Below are 7,583 nucleotides of genomic sequence, written 5' to 3' on the forward strand. Positions count from 1 at the left end.
TGAAGTTAACTCAGAAAGAATTGCCAATAAAGACACATGAATATCAATGGTTTGGAAACATGTGAACGTATGTTCACGAATTTGTAACTTTTCTGAAGGATTGAAAACATAGTAATTAACTAATTGATATAAAAAAAATGACAGAAAAGTTCCTTCTTTTTTACCATCCAATACAGAAATTTCTGAAAAAGGTGAAAGATATAGATGTCTGATATAGTAGAGCATAGATGTCTTCATTTACTTCGGCATTTCTTTGTCTTGTAGAAAAACTGACATGTGATATTGCATTTCATTTTACATTGAGACATTTCAGGGATTAAATGTCTGTGAGGGTTCTCAGTCATCCAGGTCATGGTAATCTAAGAAGCTTGGAAAGAAAAGCAACTGGACTTCTTTAAGTTTCTTGAATATGTTTCTCCTCTCATCCGAGAAGCTTCTTCAGTTCTAAGACCATGGTGGAGAGTCCAGGGTATTTAAACCTAGTGGGAGTTGTCCCTTGGGAGGCCTCCAAAAGTTGATCCTGTTCATCCGGACGTAGCGTTTTGTGGGAGAAATGTTTCGTCACTCATCCAAGTGACTTCTTCAGTCTCAAGTGACTACAGGTTTCCCCAATCTTATAAACAGTACATTTGAGAATTTGCATAATTAAGATTAAAGAACTGACCTCCCAGCCCATTGTTCCTTCAGTGGGCTGGTTTCAGTCATTATGCAAATGTACTGTTTATAAGATTGGGGAAACCTGCAGTCAGCTGAGACTGAAGAAGTCACTTGGATGAGTGACGAAACGTTTCTCCCACAAAACGCTACGTCCAGATGAACAGAATCAACTTTTGGAGATTTACTTACCTGGATGATTGAGCATGCATCAAGACGTCCCTTGGGAGGGTCGTTGACTTCGGTAGTGGGCCTCAAACTATCATGTGACTTATTGAGATCACCTGATGCAAGATGTGAGTGGGCGTTAAGGCGTCTGGGAAGGGATCTCAAAACTGGATTATAGATGGCAGACAGTTGGTGTCGTAAACCACCGCCTCTGTTCAAAGATGGTCGCTCACAGTGGACATAGATGGCTTCTTTCACTCCTCTTTCAAACCATCTGTCCTCTCTGTCCAAAATGTGAACATTGGCATCCTCAAAGAGTGACCTTTGTCCTTAAGATGCAGATGGACTGCTGAGTCTTGTCCTGTGGAGGTGGCTCTTCTGTGTTGTGCCATGCGCTTGTGAAGTGGCTGTTTGGTCTCTCCAATGTAGAGGTCTGAGCATTCCTACCTGCACTGTACAGCATACACTATGTTGTTAAGTTTGTGTTTGGTAGTTTTGTCTTTGGGATGAACCAGTTTTTGTCTGAGTGTGTGGTTGGGTCTGAAGTACACTGGGATCTTGTGCTTGGAGAGGACTCCTGATTTCTCTGACAAATCTGCTACATAAGGGATGACAATATTGTTCTGTTTTTCTGTAGTTGGTGTCTGACCTTCTTTTCTGTGCATCTTTGCTGTTGATGAAGCCCAATTAGATAACCACATGTTTTAGAGCTTTCTTTACATGTGTGTTCCCTCTTTTTCCCTTCTGGCTTAGAGGGAACATTTTCTGCCCATTGTTGTAGGGTCCTGATTACTTCAAGTTTGTGTTCCAGAGGGTGGTGGGAGTCAAAGAGGAGGTACTGGCCCGAGTGCGTGCAGGCTTCCTGTAAACTCCAGTGTTGAAGTTTCCATTCTCCTCAACAGTCCAAATATTCGCTGATGAACTTTATGTGTCTATCCACTGAGTGTATGTGAGCAGTGAAGGCTTCTACTTCTTGGGTTTTGATATTGACCCAAGTGTCATCTTTAAAAGAGCCAAGAGCTTTACTTTCCACTTTCTTCACGTTCCTACAAGGTTGGCTACTATACGTGACACTGGGGAGCCCATGGCACATCCATGTTTTTGCCTGCAGAAACCCTTATTATAAAGCTCTCTAAAGCTATATGCATATGCAACTGCAGAGCTGTCACTTTCTGCCACGCCACAAAAACACATCATTAGTACTTAGAAACATTAAAAAGGTCTACAGAGGGACACGATCCACAACACATCCTTCAGTGTGTTGCCTGCGATGTAAATTCTGCACCAGTGAAAAGAAAGATCACAATTCAACATTTGCGTTCAGCAATAATAATCCAGTCGAAGCCTGCCTTATTGTGCATTCTGCTTAAGGAGGCAGAAACAGTGTGGAGATGCCTCCTCCAATAATTCCCCATTCACATTGCCATACAGACTTGCAGGATAATAAGCTGGGGCTCCATACTGTGAGGAAACATAATTAGGAAAAGGCTGTGCAGTGTGGGGAGTTGCTGAGCCAAAGCTGCATGTTAACACCAGCCACCTGCCAAAATGCTAGGGAAATTTGGCTCAAACTCTTCCTTCACTTCTATCAATCATTTTGGCAGGTGGCCATCTCTCAGTCTGTCTTTGTTTTTCAAGTTCTCATCTGGTTTCAAAGACAAAAGAAAAAAAATACTGAACCCTGGTGCCACAGTTGCTGCTTGGCCAAAAGGTTAGATTTTAAAGCCCCGAGCAGCAGTGCATTGTTAAAAAGAGCAAGCATACTGAGTCAAACTACCCAGGGTCAAATCAGGCTATAAATAAAACAAGCTAGTGTAAATGAACAGATAAAGACAGAGGCTGTGAAGCAGCCCATACATAAAGTACAATGAAAAGGGAAATAAAATAAGAAGTGAAACACTACAGACTCTGTCAACAGATATCACAAGTGATACACAGCAAATCCAGCATGTCCAAATTAACACTGTCGGATTTGATTTCAACACTATTAAAGTGTCTATATGGGTCCACACCAGAGAGTTTAATTTAACTCTTTTTGGAGAGTTGGTACGTTAACTCTGATTTAGTGTTAAACACCAAATCTGTCTGGAGTTGATAATTTATTACATCTACTGGTGTTAAGAGTTTATATATTAACTCTCAAAGAGTATTTTAGTTTAACTACGTAAGAGTTATCTTCTAATTCATTCTAAAAAGCGGGAATTTTACTGTTCTGAACTTCTAGAAATTTCTTTTGGAAATAAACATTTACTAAAAAGATGCAATGGTTTTTGAAAAACATTTATTCTGAACTGTGCACCACAATTTCAAAACATTTTCTGAAAGATGTAACAGTATACATGTTCTCACTTTCATTAGAATTTTGTTTATCAAAAGGTCTGACAGTGACTGGTAAATGCAAATAACAGCATTCTCATCACTTATTTCTTCAATACAATATGCATGTCCTTCATTCATCCCTTTGTGGAACTTCAACGCACTTCTGCTCTCCCCCATATTCCATCTTCACAAGCATATCCTGTGCGGAGATTGAATAAAAATTAGTTGACACTAATTAATGGCACAAATAATCCAGTAAACAATTGCAGCACAGTAAAAAAAAAAAAGGAATCCTCTTTGAGCCATTACTTGTGTAAAGTATTTTCCCAAAAGACAAAGGACACAGGCAACAGGTAATACTGAACTAAATGTAAAACCTCAACCTTTTTCATTTTTACCTAAACCGTGTGCACAAAACTCTGGAGGGATCTATGCTAACGTAGAACCAGTCAGGACGTCTGCTACTGCTGTTTGCTCGTTTTTTGTTTTTATGGGCGATCGTTTTCAGGCTTCAAGTAGCACCATTATACCAACATTTCACATTCTAGACATTGTTTTAGGTGTATTTGACTGAAAATTCACATGCAAGCTTTTTTTCAAGGCTGTGGTATTTGCCCGCAAACAATACCTTTCAGCTAGCTAAAACAGAATATTATGCTATCACCGAGCAACATGGCTAATGCCTTTCACACAGCTTTGTCTCAACTCCAAAGAGCCACAGAAGTAAAAGCTCATAATAATAATTGAAACAATCTTTGAAAAAATGACTTACCAAGCATGGCAAACAACTCAAATATGTAGAGCAAAATGTTCTGAAACGGCTTCACTTCAGCTTCGATTGGAGCCGTGCTGGGGGCGGAGTCTGTGAATTTACTCTGTTGGTGTCATAGCCCCTGTAGGAGTTCAGAGTTAAGAGGTCAAGAGTTAATGTTTCCATTGTAACACCTCCAGATTTGACATAGAAACACTCATTTTTAACACTCGATTTTAACTACTATCATTTTACACCTCAGAGTTACATTAAAAGAATGTGACTCTACTTAGAGTAAAATTAACTCTACTTTTGCAAGAAGACTACTAACACCAAAACATTTAACACTTTTGAATTTGCTGTGTAGAAGTAGACAGAAGTCGGTGACAAATAGCTGCACACGGATGGACTTCTGTCATTAATTGGCCAGTAAAGTCAGAGCTAATTAGTTATATCTACTCTAGTCATTCACAGGTGCTGATAAGTGCTCTTCCATTCACTCTCATTTATATTCATACTAAGTTACTCTGTAACATCTGTGTAAGTAAAAAAAAGACAAAAAAAGACATGATGGCTATCTTTGGAATATCTATTATTATTAGTCACCTTTGTCTCCATGGCCATCTGTGGACTCACCGTTCGCTAAATTAAAGAGGTAATGAAGAAGGAACAGGTCCTGCCTGTGCAAAATTCTATTAAAACCGGTGTGAGACAAAGACACATATTGTTGACAGGTTTGTTAGATCAATGTTCCATTAATCAGACTGTATAAGTGCTTCATTGATTGGAGGTAACTCTATGAAATCACCCAATAACTGCACTGAAATACAAGAGCACTTAGAGCATGCAACTCCCCCCCCAGAGTATGGTTTTTTTTTTTTTTTTTTTTTTTAAATATTTTTATACGATATGATAAAGTCAGCCTGTGATGGTGACATTGTGACATTGACTAAATAAAAAAAAAAAGTGATACAGCTCTCTCCATGCTCTTTAATGCATTTCTCAATTTTGTTGCTTGATTGTCTTTTAAAACTTTGACTTTGGGCGCTAACAATGGATGTCAAAGGTCGATCGCTTAGCCAACCTAGGTACTCATGTCCCCCAAGGGCTAGTATACAGTTATGCAGCTTGAAGACAATCCATTAAAAAAATGTTGGTAGTATAAAGTTTTTCTGATTTTTACATTCGGTGAAAACAATTTGAAAATGATATCTCGAAAACTTTGGACGCTAGACTGCTAACAAACTGACAAACAACCCCTCCCATGGGGGGGGGGTGTAACTGTAATGCAAATCGTGTCGGGTTCGTAGCCGAGAACTAGCTTTACTGTGTTGTCTGGGTCAACTTTGCTAGTGAGAGACAAAGAGGCTCCAATGGAACTTATTGTTTTGGAGGAAAACACGAAAAAAGTGTACAGTCGACTCTTAATAGCCTACACAGCAAATCCAGCATGTCCAAATTAACACTGTCGGATTTGATTTCAACACTATTAAAGTGTCTATATGGGTCCACACCAGAGAGTGTTAATTTAACTCTTTTTGGAGAGTTGGTACGTTAACTCTGATTTAGTGTTAAACACCAAATCTGTCTGGAGTTGATAATTTAACACTTGGTGTTAAGAGTTTATATATTAACTCTCAAAGAGTATTTTAGTTTAACTACGTAAGAGTTATCTTCTAATTCATTCTAAAAAGCGGGAATTTTACTGTTCTGAACTTCTAGAAATTTCTTTTGGAAATAAACATTTACTAAAAAGATGCAATGGTTTTTGAAAAACATTTATTCTGAACTGTGCACCACAATTTCAAAACATTTTCTGAAAGATGTAACAGTATACATGTTCTCACTTTCATTAGAATTTTGTTTATCAAAAGGTCTGACATGGTAAATGCAAATAACAGCATTCTCATCACTTATTTCTTCAATACAATATGCATGTCCTTCATTCATCCCTTTGTGGAACTTCAACGCACTTCTGCTCTCCCCCATATTCCATCTTCACAAGCATATCCTGTGCGGAGATTGAATAAAAATTAGTTGACACTAATTAATGGCACAAATAATCCAGTAAACAATTGCAGCACAGTAAAAAAAAAAAAAGGAATCCTCTTTGAGCCATTACTTGTGTAAAGTATTTTCCCAAAAGACAAAGACACAGGCAACAGGTAATACTGAACTAAATGTAAAACCTCAACCTTTTTCATTTTTACCTAAACCGTGTGCACAAAACTCTGGAGGGATCTATGCTAACGTAGAATCCAGTCAGGACGTCTGCTACTGCTGTTTGCTCGTTTTTTTTTTTTTTATGGGCGATCGTTTTCAGGCTTCAAGCAGCACCATTATACCAACATTTCACATTCTAGACATTGTTTTAGGTGTATTTGACCAAAGGTTTGACTGAAAATTCACATGCAAGCTTTTTTCAAGGCTGTGGTATTTGCCCGCAAACAATACCTTTCAGCTAGCTAAAACAGAATATTATGCTATCACCGAGCAACATGGCTAATGCCTTTCACACAGCTTTGTCTCAACTCCAAAGAGCCACAGAAGTAAAAGCTAATAACAATTGAAACAATCTTTGAAAAAAATGACTTACCAAGCATGGCAAACAACTCAAATATGTAGAGCAAAATGTTCTGAAACGGCTTCACTTCAGCTTCGATTGGAGCCGTGCTGGGGGCGGAGTCTGTGAATTTACTCTGTTGGTGTCATAGCCCCTCTAGGAGTTCAGAGTTAAGAGGTCAAGAGTTAATGTTTCCATTGTAACACCTCCAGATCTGACAGAGAAACACTAATTTTTAACACTCGATTTTAACTACTATCATTTTACACCTCAGAGTTACATTAAAAGAATGTGACTCTGCTTAGAGTAAAATTAACTCTACTTTTGCAAGAAGACTATTAACACCAAAAAATTTAACACTTTTGAATTTGCTGTGTACAACTGTGCTCCTCAGGCACTCTTTTAGGCTGCAGTGGTTATTATTATATCCTACAACTGGGCTCCTGCAATGTCCCATTGCAGTTATCTACTTTCTTTGATGCTATTTTGCACCTATTCTCCAGCCACTAGTACTTTTGTGTCTTTGGCAGTTGTTTTCTCATCTTTAACGGAGTATTTACCCTTTTTTTTCACCTCCTCTATGTCACATGTCTTTCTCATTGTTGGACTGAGATAAAGAAATGTTAAATGTTACCATACATGTCCTACCTCACACGGGTTTAATTATGTAATTTTAGTTAAATGTAATTATTAATTAAATACAATCATTCCCACAATTTTTTACTCCTGTTTGAAGGCTATGGCACATTTAATAACAGTCAGAAACACACACTCAAAAAAATGCATTTGTCTATTTGGAATAATATATTTTTCTACTGATAATAAGTAGATTCCATTATTCTTGTTGCTGTGGGGCATAATGACATTTAGAACTGTTCACATCAAACCGCAATCAAACTGTTTCTCACATAAAATGTAACTCCACAGTTACCTATGGGAGCACTCACTGAAGTGATTATGAAGCCATTTTAATTAAAATACAAGGTGAACTGCAAGCTCCACTCTGCTTGAGCGACTCTCCTCCCATGTAACAGCAGCCCCTAATGAGTCATTAAAGCCTGAAACAGGCCAGGCGCTCCCTTGGTGCACCTTTGATAGATGGGAAAGCCCTGTGGTGCAGATATGATG

This window comes from Haplochromis burtoni, unplaced genomic scaffold (assembly GCF_018398535.1).
Source record: "Haplochromis burtoni strain Fernald_Lab_line unplaced genomic scaffold, NCSU_Asbu1 Contig_922, whole genome shotgun sequence".
Lineage (NCBI taxonomy): Eukaryota > Metazoa > Chordata > Actinopteri > Cichliformes > Cichlidae > Haplochromis > Haplochromis burtoni.